This window comes from Osmia bicornis, chromosome 8 (assembly GCF_907164935.1).
Source record: "Osmia bicornis bicornis chromosome 8, iOsmBic2.1, whole genome shotgun sequence".
Classification (NCBI taxonomy): Eukaryota; Metazoa; Arthropoda; class Insecta; order Hymenoptera; family Megachilidae; genus Osmia; species Osmia bicornis.
Genome location: NC_060223.1, coordinates 5,739,601 through 5,754,300, shown reverse-complemented (window position 1 = coordinate 5,754,300; position 14,700 = coordinate 5,739,601). Strand labels below are relative to the sequence as shown.

General features: G+C 34.0%; 1 protein-coding gene across 6 annotated transcripts in view; it reads right to left on the bottom strand.

The window, feature by feature from the left end:
- Nucleotides 1-11,292, bottom strand: part of LOC114875155 (limbic system-associated membrane protein-like) — a 206,690-nt gene extending 195,398 nt beyond the window's left edge. For 3 of the 6 annotated variants that reach the window (XR_006829618.1, XR_006829617.1, XM_046286723.1), the window contains exon 1: nucleotides 9,338-10,597. The gene's annotated coding sequence lies outside the window, so the exon portion shown is untranslated. Of the gene's footprint in view, nucleotides 1-9,337; nucleotides 10,598-11,143 lie in introns of those variants that run through there. The other 3 variants (XM_046286722.1, XM_046286721.1, XM_046286726.1) reach the window with 3 other exon arrangements.
- Between the last annotated feature and the right edge of the window lie 3,408 nt (nucleotides 11,293-14,700).

Below are 14,700 nucleotides of genomic sequence, written 5' to 3'. Positions count from 1 at the left end.
ATCGTGTTCCTAAATCTGTCTGTTAACGTTCTCTCGGCAGCAATTGCTTAAAGTCTAGTTGTCGATAGCAGTTACGTTCGCGTGTCATGGTGTTCAATGTGTTGTAGAAACTCGAGCTCAACGAACTTACGAGTGGATTTAATTTCCGTAAAAAGAAGAATTCGAATTGCAACGTTTCCTTGCATTATAGAGGTGTTAAACTGTCAGAGAACATGTTCTTTGTTACCTGTGTAAGACCATTTATTCGCCCTATATTTCTTTCTGTGAAAGAAAAACGGTGTACATTTTTCTTTTGTAATGTGACTCTGCTCTAATTCCTAAGTCTTAAATCATTAGTTCTAAGTTGCAGAGTTGCAAGTTCTAAGCTTCTTAATGCTTAAGTTTTCTAAGTTCTAAACTCTTGTTTCTAAGCTTTCTAATATCTAAGTTTCCTAACTTCAAAGTTTTCAAATTCTCAAGCTTTTAATGTTCTAAATTTTCTAAGCTCTAAACTTTCTAATTTCTAAGCTTTCTAATATCTAAATTTCCTAACTTCCAAATTTTCTAATTCCCAAGTTTAAAAAATTTTACGATTCCTAATGCTTAAGTTTTCTCAGTTCTAAGCCTTCCCGTTTCCAAGTTTCCAAATTTCTCAGCTTTGCAAGTTCTAAGTTTTCTAATGTCTAAATTTCCTAACGTCTAAGCTTCCTAATTCCCAAGTTTTTAAAATTCTAAGTTTCCTAATGCTTAAGTTTTCTCAGTTCTAAGCCTTTCCATTTCCAAGTTTCCTAATTTCTAAACTTTGCAAATTCTAAATTTTCTAATGTCTAATTTTTCTAACATCTAAGCTTCCTAATTCCCAAGTTTTTAAAAATCTATGTTCCCTAATGCTTAAATTTTCTAAGTTTTCAGCTAAGTTTTCTAATTTCTAAACTTTGTAAGTTCTAAACTTTTTAATATCTAAATTTTCTAATATCCAAGCTTTCTAATTCCCAAGCATTTTAAGCTTTAAACTCCAAGTTTCAAATTCCAATTTCTAAATCATAAACCACACTACGGTATTGGTGTTAATAAACTCATTAAGTATACCATGGAACGCAATAACTCAAGTCGCTAGAAATTCAGCTCATAGTAGATGCAGTTATTTTCATAGTAATGCCTCAAATGTTTTATAGATCGGATCGTGATCTCGTTAAGAGCCGGAATGGTAATAACGAGATACGATCATAGCAGTAAATTGACGTTTATTACCTTTCCCTCGACATGATCGGCCTGGAAACAAGTTGCAGATGGTATTTGGCTTTGCGTGTCACCGATTTCGAATCACGTATAGCTTTCAGTCGAGAGCCAATGTCTGAATTAGCCGGGAAAAGTGGCTTAAAGTAGATATTTCACAGCGTAAAACCGCACCAAGTAAGAATATATATCGCAATTGCCTTGTACTGGCAGGAACTAAAATTTAAAGCCTCGCGGTGTGGTGATGAAGTAATTTAGTTTCGAACTTTAAACACCGGATTGAGAAAAACGTTCAAACTGTTCGAATCTGCAGTTTAAAACGTTTAAACTAGTTCCTTGAAAATGGACAGATTACCCGAGGCTCCAACTATTACAGTCTATCGAACATTTTAATTTTTACAAATTTGTAATTAAATTATTAAAAAGATATCAGAAACCTTCTTCGATATTAAACACTGCTATGATCTCGAATTTTTGTCTAAGCGAAATTATTCCACCAACGCAATGGATGCGAGATAGGAGCAGAAAAAGGGAAAGGACAAGATGGAGTCTGAGTCGAGAACGGAAATCGAGTAATTTAGCGAAAGTAAACAGACATGAAACGACGAAATAAATAGAAAAGAGATGATGGAATTCAATTACGCGAATTGAAGTTGCTTGGAAAAAATAACCGCTGATAAATTTCATTTAGGCGTGAAAACCTTGTTGCAGCGACGAAGCAAATTATTAAATGAAAAGAATGATAGTTTAAATTCTTTTTTCAGAATAATATTATACTTTATTTTGAATTTATGATGCTCGAAAAATGTTGATTTCATTTGTCTATCGTTTAAAATATTCCTAAAGGGTCTAATAAATATTTCAAGTGATTAATTAAACATTTTCGCTTCTAATTAACTGGCTCGCATTTACCTGGTTTCTCCTACCTTTGAGAGTCAACAAGCTCCCTATGTTGACTCTGAACGTGGATGATAAATTTTAATTTCAAAGCAAAAATACCGACCCTCTAATTAAATCAAACACCGATTCGGAAGGGTTAGAATGAAAAAAAAAAATTACAGATTTGCTGACCATTGCTGGTTAGATTCGTACCATTCAGCACCGACGGAACGGTGTTCTCTTTTTCGTTAGAATTCAAACTTTATCCTCGATTCGAACGTATCTTATTAGCGAAATCGTTCTGAAAACGGTCCGAGTTTAAATAATTCGAGCGATTGCCTGCTCGTCTCCTTTTGCCATCGTTAAACCGTGATTAAATCCTTTACGGTGTGAGCAACGATAACGAAGATATTCATCGTTAAAACATCCAGAGTACGAACCTTATCTTGGAGAAGACAGGATTATAGGAAATAAATACCTCTCTGTTAGAGATCCACGGTATAATGAAAGATGCTGACAAGCTGGACTGAATTAAATGCACGAGGAACGTGATAATTGGGGGGAAAAAGACTAAGATTAAGAGAATAGCAGACATGGAAAATGTAAAAGAATACCTTAATTTTTTCTTTACAATCCTAACCAAACTGAATTATTATTAAATTATTCAAGGTAGTTTAAGTGGCATGTGCTGTTCAATCCATTATTAAATAGAAAATTTAATAAATTATTGATCAATATTTCATATAAAGATGAAATTCAAGATATAAGCAACAAAAATATCATAATTTATTATTAATCCTCTAGTGACGGACCATAGAGAGAGCCTCAGATATTATTTTCATTTTCTATTGCTCTAAAAATTATTTTTCCAATATAGAAAGCTCATTGATTAAAAATTTATATTAATATTCTTGCATAGATTTTATAAGTTTGGATCATGTTGGTTTGAGCATCCGTTGTTCAAGGGTTAAAAGAACGAAAGGGTTAAAAGGAGACGAAGTTATTTCCACTTTCAGTAGTATAGAAGTCGAGGTTTGAAACGCCCAGAGTCTTGGCGAAAGTATTACCGCTAATGGCGACTATATTTTTCGACCTTAGCTAAATACACCTTGATACGCCCTATGCCACTTGCAAGAGTGCCCTCTTCTAATGGCCTGAGCCTAATGTTACCCATACTTTCAATGCCTCCTTCTCAACTAGTACCTTGCCATGATAGTTAACTAGGATTCTACCTACACAGAAATAGGAGAGAAAGCACCTAAGGAAAAAAGGTCTTCAGAGTGTAATTACACTCTGTGCAATTTCTGTACCTAGACTGATGTAGGTATTTGTACAATTTTAAAATAAAATAAATTAGTATAAGAAAGTTTTTATTTTATCTGCGAAGAGTTAAAGTCTGTAATATATCACAGCAAAATAAAGAGAAATGTTAGGAGAGATATCTGAAATTTTTCACCAACTACCTTATGAAAATATAGTATCATCATAAAGAACATAAGAGTCAGCAATGGATAAGTGGAAGAAGACGTTGAACGAAGCATTCTATTCTAGCAGGGAGGTGGCTAAAGTGGCGAACGAACTGAAAAGATCCGAGGATTCCATCGACTGGTGTGTCACGAATGACTTTGCTAGAACATTTCATTGCTTCTTATCCTTATCCCGATTCACTGGCCGACTAGGAGGAGATATGAAGGTAACCGTGATTCGAATCGAAGCAAGAAATACTCCTGGGTGAGAGGAAAAAGTCGACTATCAAAGCCACGTCCGGACTCGTATAATCCATCGGTTACTGTTATTACTGCGTCTCTTCGAACAGGAAAGAACCGAGGAACGTTTCAAAAGATGGTTAGATGTATACACTGGGTCCAAAAAGTATTTGTACACCATTCAAAACAGAGTACCTCGTTTAAAATTGAACCAAATGACTTGAGGTTTCTCGAGAAGCTATACAAATTAATTTACTAACATATGTGCTTTCGTTATTTAAAAAAATTAAAATTTGTCATAATCAGGGAAAAGATAGTAAAAGGCAATTTTTTAATTAAAAATTTGTATAGCTTCTCGAAAAACCTCAAGTCATTTGGTCCAATTTTAAACGAGGTACTCTGTAGTTGAAATAGATGGAAGAAATTGAAACAAATACAGGGTGATTCTAAATTACTTTCACCCTCGCTAGATCTGAACCAAAACTTATTAGAAAAATTCTGGGATAAACAGAAACGCGAAATGATAATTAAAAAGTTATATTGTATTCGTTTGCACAGATCGAGTAGTTCTATGCGAGTGCAAGAGAAATTTTTATCTCTAACGATTATTTTTTATTATTAAAGATTTAACCGAAATGCAGGGAAATCGCTAGCGCAACGAGGATCCGACCGCGCCCACCATTAAAATGCAAATACAAAAATTAAATGTCGCTTCTAATCCTACGTATTAAAGGTTGAATTTAATCCCTAGACAGGTATCTCTTGAAATGGAATAGCGAAGAGGGCGCGAACTTCGTTTTTTTTTTCTTTCTCTCCCTTCATGGTCGGCTAGTGATCGACGCGTTTCGTTAAATTAATTGAAACCGTCTCGCGCTTCGCGAAACTGACTAATGACGAAACGCAAACTGATGCGTTCTCGTCGTGCGTGTTCATTAGCCGTGATGAAAGTTCCAACGAAGACGTTAAAACGTGAGCTACACGATTGCTCGACAATTTCTCCCGGAACATTCCTCCGCCGAATAATTAAATGCCAAGCAAAAGTGGTTCCCAGGTTGCTGGCCATTACCGGCTCGAGGACAACCAGGATGAAACTCTCGTCCGTCGTTGTCGTTACGGAAATTTATGTAACTTTCGTACTGTGACTAATGAGATAAAGAGGTTCCACCCAGTTCGCTTGACACCTTTGTCGGTTATCTCGTAACCATAACTTCTACTAATTAAAGTTTGATTAAGAGGAATAAACTTCGGTACGGTGACTGTTGTTGCCCGGTCTTTCGACAATTGGTGTCATGAATTTCATTTAATTTAGTCATTCAGACTAAGAGAAAGAAGGAATTCAAGTTTTCCAAGTTCTAAATTTTCTAATTTCTAGGTTTTTACATTCTAAGTTTCTCAACTTCCAAGCTAATTGATTTCTAGGTTTTTTAAGTTCAAGGCTTTCAAACTTCTAAATATTTTTAATTCTAAATTTCCTAATTTCTAAGTTTCCTTATTTTTAAGTTTTCTAACTTCTAAGCATGCTAATTTCGAAGTTTTCTAAATTCTAAATTTTCTAAATGCTAAGTTTCCTGAATTCTACGTTTCCTGATTTCTAAGTTTTCTAACTTCTAAGCATGCTAATTTCTAAGTTTTCTAAATTCTAAGTTTCCTGATTTCGAAGTTTTCTAAGTTCTAAATTTTCTAAATTCTAAGTTTTCTAAGTTGTAAGCATACTAACTTCCAAGTTTTCTAAATTCTCAAGATGCTAATTTCTAAGATTTCTAAGTTTCAAGTTTCCCAACTTCTAAGCTTCCTAATTTCGAAATTTTTTAACTTGTCTAACAATAATTTCTAAGCTTTCTAATTTCCAAGCTTCCTAATTCGATCGCGAAATAACTGGATGAATTTCACGGTAAATCCCGAAATTTCGTGGACATTCAAAAGGACATCCTTCAGGAACGAATCACGCAATACGTTGCGTTTAAATGAATTGTATTCGCGACGCAGCTAACGGTGCATAGTTGGCCTGCCAAGTAGCAATCGAAATTATTCTGCATTGTTGCGTTAGGAATCCGAAATACGTGTCCCAAGCTCTTCTCGTAGGGCTATTATGGCGCAAACAACAATGCGAGCAAACGTTAACGATGTCCCCGATTCAATTGTCATGTCGAAATATTTCCATCAATTTCAGCTCTAACCGTCTGATGGATATAACAAAATTTCATTAAAAAAGCAGTAATAAATATTTGCAATCCGTGATGCTTATGTAATAATCGATACATAAACATTTTATTTACAAAATATGAATATTCGGAAGAGAGTATTTCGCAATTAATATCGTGTATTTGCACGGGGAAAAAATTTTCACGAATATTTAATAGAAACGTGTATTTTAATGAAATAACTGAACTCGTTCCATGGAAATGTATGATAAAAATGTGAAATTAAATCTGTTCCTATGAAACTTCATAAGTAACAGTACATATTAATTTAATTAATAGATGTAATTAACTTTTTTTAGTCTACAACATTATTTATTGTAACGATATCTGGAATATTGAATATTCGAAAGAGAAAATAATTTTAATATTGAAAAAATTAGAAATACTCGTGTGCTTGAAATTATAAACAGAAGATCTAACGAAATATTGTCAAAATAAAAGATATAATTTGTGAAGAACAAAAATAATACTTGATGAAATTTTCAACAACTTCAACGTGGAGGTATTAACCCTTTGCCCAGTAAGTAACAGCAGAAATATAATACTTGAGAAATAAATGAAGTTTGGCAAAATTCCAATTTACGTTTGATCGACACCCTGTATATAACTCGTTTAACTTATCGCCTCGAACGGAAAAGAATTTACTACACGATACCCGTTTTCAAAGGTAGCGAAGCTTGCAGAAGATCGAAGAAGATTGAACTGCAGGTAGCAGGTGCATTTCTTCGAAGATGCATTTGGCGAAAGGAAGAAAAAAATTTGGTAGTTTCATTTCACTTTATGGGCACCGTTGCGTCGAAGATTTCTTCATCATCGCGGATCCAAAGGTAAAAATATGAAAAGAGGAAGCGATTGCACGGAAGGGTCCCTTTTAGCGTGAAATACTTGTGGCCATGCATGTACAAGTACCGGTATTTGCACCCTACACATTTGCAGAATACGCGTATTCACGGGAGATACGAGCTGTACGACCGATCAAATGTGTATTCATCCATAAAGCAGTGGTAATCCCTACAGGACACGATAGAAGGAAAATACACGATAAACATGGTTTATAAATATTTGTGATTAAATTAGAAGAAAGAAATAGATGAACGATACTATAAAACTATTTTCATTGAACCTCTATTCATGATTAAATTTTTAAATCCCTTTTCTTATCCATTCATTAACCCTTTGATACACCAAAATTGTACAATTTTATATTTTTTGCCATTCTATTAAATATCTAAAGGAAAAACAGTAATTCGATTTTAAATTCAATCAATTTTGTTTGATTGATCCAATTAAATACTAATCAATATATAATCAATTTAATTATTTTATTATAAATATTTAATCAATCTTATAGATAGTTTTATAGAAATGGAAAATTGCTTTCTTTTATTTCTATATTATTTATTTAAATTAAAATCGCCAATTGAAAAGTTGAAATATAAAAATGGTAAAATATTGAACCAACCATGGTACCACAATTTTATAGAAAAATCATGTTTCTATATTTCTATATTATTGATTTAAATTAAAGTCGCCATTTGAAAGATTGAAATATAAAAATGGTAAAATATTGGAATAATCCTTGCACCACAATTTATAGAAAAATTATGCTTCTGTTCGGATCTCTGTTCTAAAGTTAGCTTTCCAGTCAATCTAGAAAGACATCGAATTTACATTTGAATTTTAAACAGTTCTCCAAAGAATCGGAGGTTCGCTCTTTGATGACCCCATTCGCATTAAGGTGAGAAGTTCCAAGACCGTCTTCCAATCATCTCCTTCGAATTACTTGAAAGAGTAATTCGCAACCCTAAGACATTACCCTGACTTCTCCCATAATGCGGCTATTTTAATATTTTAAACCGAATGCAGCGTTTCGGATATATTTATTTCTTATCAAAAAGCGATAACCTACTTTTTTTTAATACCCTTCGATACTATATCTTACTTTATTAAAAAAGAAAAAAATAGCCTATGATAAATTTCCAATTGAACTGTGGTGAAACGGGTTAAATAAACTTTTTCGTTTGATATTCGAAAAATATGATGCTCTTTGATATTATTTAAAACTCATAATGTATTTTATTAAAAACTGGATTTTGTTTGTTAATGCATATACTGCTTGAAAACATTTTGGTATACATTTTTGTAAAACAAAAATATCTGCAATATTTAAAGAAATAATTGAATTATCACAAATTAGCACCAATACCCTGTATCAATTTCAGGTCATAATTCCAGACGTAATATTGAAATTAATTTACCATTCAATCGTGCTGCGTAATTACTTATTTCGATAATTTTAAATCTGTTGACTTTAATAAACAATTATCTATTATTAATAACTGTTCTTTCCGCGTTTTATATCCTTCGTGAAATATCGGTATGCCACAGCCAGGGCAAAGAATTCCTGTCTGTCCTAACTAACAAGGTATGATCGATTATGATATATTGTTCTCATCCGTCGGAAGAGATATAACGCATATTGACTTCCTTCTTTGGAAACGTCAAACTGATTTTCAAAATGATACCAAGTTAAATATAATGTTTAACTATTCGTATATCTTCGTATATAAACTTTACTACATGATTATCTGTTAGTAAAAAAGAAACATGTTGATACTTTGGTATTTGAATGTTTTGTGGAATTTATCATTTTTAAAATTTTATATTTCTAGTTTTGGAAATTATATTTGCAAGCTTCTAATTGTATTAGAAAATTATATTTCTAACTCTATATTTCTAAATTATATTTCTAATATTTCACTATTCAACTTGTTAACCCTTTCCTATATAATTTTCATTTGCTAAGAAAAGAAGGAGGATAATCTATAATTGGAATCCATATTTGCAATTTTAAATCCTTTTTATAGCTAAGACATTATTAATAGAATTATATCTGCAATTTTCTAATTATACTAGGAAATAAAATTTCTAATATAATTATCGATATTTAAAAATAGAAACATTAACCCTTCTCTATATAATTTTTATTAACTAAGAAAAGAAAAAAAAATATATTAATACTTTGATATTTGCATATTTTGTAAAATTTATAATTTTACGCCCTTTGTTATAGCTAAGAGATTATTAACAGAATTATGTTTGAAATTTTCTCAGACTCTGCTGCGCGTTCATTAATCCCATTGTTTGGTATAAACAAGCTATAGAAGCCGAACTATGCGAATGACTGTATCAACACACCCGTGTTGAGAGATATATGAGATAATCATATTTCGGTTCTATGCAGAATAGAAGATAAACTTCTAAAATTCGTCGAATGAATTTACAAACAAAATATAATACAAAATAATATGTTATAAGTTGATATTTGTTACTCACCGTTGTAGACCAATTGCAGGGGAATGCAGCTCCAGAAATGCAGCACAATGTAACTCCAGCATCACTGGTCACTCGTTAAATACACGTGCACTCCGAAACCGATTTCACAATACCGACGTACTTCGCACTCATCGTCAGTTATCTAATCAGTCCGAAATATAAAAAAAAAATCCTCCGACAGAACCTTCTTTTCAGTAAACAACGTAGTAACGTTAATAAAAACTATTGATGAAAATATTTCGTTGAGAAATAACTCATTGAAATAGAAAAACGCGTTTCACTGTTTTATCAAACGGACCTAACCTCTCTGACCTCGGTCCCGCATCAATAACAGATCGATGAATCAATTTAGTTATGAAGTAGTACATAGTTTGCGATCAAGGCACGAACAGCAACCGTCTCGTACCTTCGTCAACAGAGTGGAACGCGAAGGTTGTTCGACATTCACGACGTTTATCGCGGCAATGAATAACAGAAGGTTCGATCGTGCAGGACTCAAAAGGACGATTTAGTGAGGCCATATAAAGGTGCGCGCGGCACGGCCGCGGAACGTGAGTGCCGCTTCGAATGTCGACTGATCCCGCAGGGTAATGGAACGCGCAGGTCCTCCCGAACGTCCCACGTCTGGCTGTCTGGTTTTGCCTCTAGTTTTCAGGAACAAGTACCACTCGTGCCAACGAGAAACGCCACTTCGTAACGTACGAAACACTTACTCGAGTTTTGCGTCGTCTGTAACACTGTATCCAAGTTCAATTTGTAATATAATGATTAACAGATGGACTCAAGTATTGATTACGTATCGTCGTATATTTAAAAGCACTTTTAGAATAATGAATCTTACCTTTTATCTTCTAAATACTGTCCTGCTACGACAAATTGACGCGTCTGTCAAAACTTTGACTCGGGAATAACAAAATGGCGCCGATCGCCACCGATCGGAATAGATCGGAATAGGTCGACAAAGTTCGGAAAAGTTCGGAAAAGCTCGGCTCCCATGCTTTGCCATAGCACGTGGCACAATGCAAATACATAGAACTTTTGTAGGCAATTATGAGAATACACAAAATAAATACGACTTCCTGGTTTAGGAATCATATAAAAAATAATTTTTAGTATCCGAATTGCTCATAACACGAAGTTTGTAAAATCTAAAGATACGTCAATTAGCCGTAGCAGTGCAATATATCTCTATCTACAAACTATTAATGTCAGATTATATTTCTAAACTAATTTAACCTAACCAAATAGTTTAGATTAATAGGATTAATTCTATATATTTATTGTAACATGTGTATGTAATTTGAATAAATATTCTAAGAAAGAATTTTTCATGACATTTAATAAATCTTGGAAGTCACAAATCAATCTTTCAAAGATTCACTGAAATACCATGATCTTTTTAACACCTCGATATTTCCCTCTTCTCATATTTTGTTTTGGAAATATAGAACTACCAGGAGTCAACATAGTTTAATAAATATAGTATCTTTCATGTGATAAAATGAGAGTCCAAAAAATAACCTATTTCGAGGGTCGCGACACCGGGAAAAATACAACCCTCCCCTTCATCTTTTTTTTTCTTTCAGCAGGAAGGGGTTGTAGGAACGTCAGTTAGACCATGAAATATGAACGAGGACGAATTCGTTTCGTCTTTAATGTTAGATATATAGTTCATATGAAAATCTTAATAATATCGCACGCGGTAATTGTGCAACCAAGCATTCGGAGCTCGGAAATTGCCTAGAAATCGCCGGAAATATGGACTGATCTTACGCTTCGACGAATATGCCGTACCAGTTTCCGTACCTTATTATGGAAGTTCCGTCGAACTTCGGTTCCACGTTTTGTGGGATCAGGACCGTCAGAGCTAATAAGAGAAATCGTGGGAGTTGAGATGTCAACGAACTGGTGGTGGCGAGATACAACTTGAAAAATAATGACTTTATTTCCGGGATCCTCCTTCCTCTACTTTTCACGTATTTTTAGGTACTCTGTAATTTCATTACATAGAAATCCATTATTTCCTGCGATTGGCAATCAATCTAACCCTTTTCATATTAAAAATAGTAAGGAAATATTTATACCCAGTGTTTGACTACAGATGAACATCCTTGAGGGTGTTGTAGCTGAAGTGATACTGAAGAACTTCTTCTTACACCAAAATACTCGTTATGGTTTACTTTTTAAATTATTAACGATAAAACATCCAGCAACCACAAGGCGAATAGTGCGCATGCGCAGGCGCGGGAGAGTCGACTACGACAACCGCGCCCCAGCGTGGTCGCGGACAAACTATATACTCACTAGCGCGTCGCAGTCGGTTTATAGCAGACTCTCGCGGCTGCGCATGCGCACTATGCGCGCTCCGATTGCCCGCGGTTTTTCAATAATTCAAAAACTAAAAGGTTAATGAACACTTTGGTACAGGAAACAGTTGTTCAAAATTACCCCAGCTACCACCCCTTCAAAGAGTGCTCACTCTTAACCTAACCTCTGCATAATTATTCCAATTAATATTAAATTTTTGCATTTATATATAAAAATAAAAAGATCTCTAACAATTCATTGTGGTCTTAGGGATCGGCATGAAAATTCGACAAGTTCGCCACGAAATTAAACCGATCCAAGGCCGTGTCGGTCTGTTCCAAGTTCGAGGGAGAAGCGATGGGTTACAATCCACCACAATACACGCACACGCACTACACGACACTGAGAAATTACGGCTGCGGTATCAGTCATTCAACTGTGCCTCCGGTGCGCAGGTTTGCTGAACTTTCGACACGACCTGCTGATTTCGCTTCCGCTGACCAATACGGGCAGCAGTTTAACTCTAGGAAGCCAGCATGGGCTTAGGAAGTACACGTTACCAACAATCGAGAGCGATTTATTGGTCACGTTCGTTTGCTCAAAAATACCGTACACAGGAGGCAGTTGTTTATCGTTCGATGAAATTGATTAAACTTTTATAAATTGTATTATTATTTTATACCGTTTGTATTCCATAAACTTTTATATAATAAAATTTTATTTTCATCGAAAGGATTAACAGATTTTGTTTAGTTGGCATTGGTCTAAAAATAGTGCAATTTATCGCACTATGCAACAAATTTTAACAAGGATGTCTCACTACTCTCCAAAAGGCTGTAAAAATAAAATTTAAAATAAAATAAGATCTTTAATTATTATTATTTAATTGACATTAGTCTAAAAATAATAGAATTTATTGCACTATGCATTATTATAGGTAATAATTAAAGATCTATTTTATTTTAAATTTTATTTTTACAGCCTTTTGGAGAGTACTAAGGCATTCTTGTTAATATCTGTTGCATAGTGCAATAAATTCTACTATTTTTAAACTAATGTCAACTAAATTTTACGGTAATGTAGAATTCAATGCACGAATTTTTACTTAAGAACCTACTTCGTGGGTAGTTTGTGCAACCTGTTACGTAAAAACGAAAACTTCTACACGAGAAAACTTTTTGTCACGTTATCCCTGGAGATTTCTCTCTGGTACATGGTAGACAATGAGACTTCCAAGTACAATCACATTTACGAAACTCACACTAATATCAGCTTAGGAAATGTTTTTGAAATTATAATTTTCAATGTCTTTACAAGTACTCCATTACATGCACGCTCGTGAAATGTTCAAACTTTACTCGTGGTCATATTCTGATTCAAAGTTTGTTATTGAAATGAACATTTCAATTTGTTTAAAATTATATTATCCGTGTTACTGAAAATTTGTTTTTCAATTTAATATAAGGATCCAAACACAGTGATTTAAAATAAATACTAATTGCAAAATTTGATAATTTTAAATGTAAATTATCTCAGCAATGAATAATATAAATAAACATTCTAATGGATAAAGAAATCTGCTTTTCACTTTCCTTTCCTTGTATATTCGTCACCATTTCCGTGGTCCTCTCTCTTAGTCTTTCAGGCGCAAAACAAAGTCCACGCTTGTAAAATATTGTCTAGGATAAGGAGGTCTTGGCTCTGGGCCACAATCGATGCAGGAGTCTGGAAAGTTTATCCGGCCAAAGAGCTTAACGTGGCCTCCGTTATTCTAAACTTTCGCTTTATAAACAAACTTCGTCGAGCCCTATTCCTATAATGTCCGAGAGAAACACATTTAATACGGACGCCACTTGTTCTGTTGCAACTGCCCGATATCTACTCGCCCTCTGACCCCATAACTGCACTACTGTCTATATCAAATGGCCATAGACACCTACAGCGGCCCAAAATGCATTTCTTAAAACAACAAAAGCGCTTTTCAAAAAATTATCTGAAATATATTAAACCTTCTTCAGTCCCTCATTTAGCTGAATTTAACACCTGATTTCCTTTCAATAAGTTTGTATCTAGTAGAATGCATTTTAAATATCCGGCTATATAAATGTATATTAATATAAACATTCAAAAATAAAAGAAAAAGTGAAACGAGATATTACTCGGCGTTGATTAATTAATGCATCCCAGCTAAAATGAAACATCGCGTTTAATTTGCATTTCTCCTTACCCGCGAAAATATGCTCTATGAATTTTTTAGCCTTTATCAGTGTTCACATTTTACCTATAAATCTTTCATCAAATGTAAGTGACTCTCCTAGATAACTCTCTGTAACAACGAAATATTTTAAATAAAATTTCCAAAATAATTGCTCCTCTCCCTGCAAATTTCACGATTATTCGTAAAACCCACTAGAGATTAAATAAAATAATATACATTTCATTATTTATTACAATACATTCGTCCCGCTTGAAATAAAATATTAACAGGCTGATAATTACATCAATAAATTGAGACAGTTTTATTATTTACCGATTGTTTTGAAAACCCGATGAATCTTTATGAACGTACGAAATGACCAGCGATATAAATTTCAGAAAATCGCGTTGAAAAATTGTATAACATTTATAAACCGTGAAATCAAACAATTATGAGGGTAGAGGTGATATAAAAAGAACGTACGAAAAGCGGCGCATAATTATTTTCATTTTCTCGGTTGTTGATAAATGAGAATAAAAAAAAAATCCTCGCTGAAATTATTCTCTACCTATGGTGGAAGCTTTTGCTATTGTTTGGCGTTTTGCATCGATGCCAGATTATAACCGTAGCAGAAAAACACTGTCATGTTTGACGAAGAGTACCGTACACCAGTATGCGTGCTGTTGTGAATCGAGCCAACATAAATTTAATTTTATTCAGCTCGAAGAGCTCGCCAGCGATGCCATAAATCTGTGGTATTCCTGCTGCGCAATCTTTTTGAGGCGCACTGTATAGCCATGGCCATTAAATGCAACCGTCAACCGGTTTATTTCTCGTAATTTCCCTAACAAGATACTAT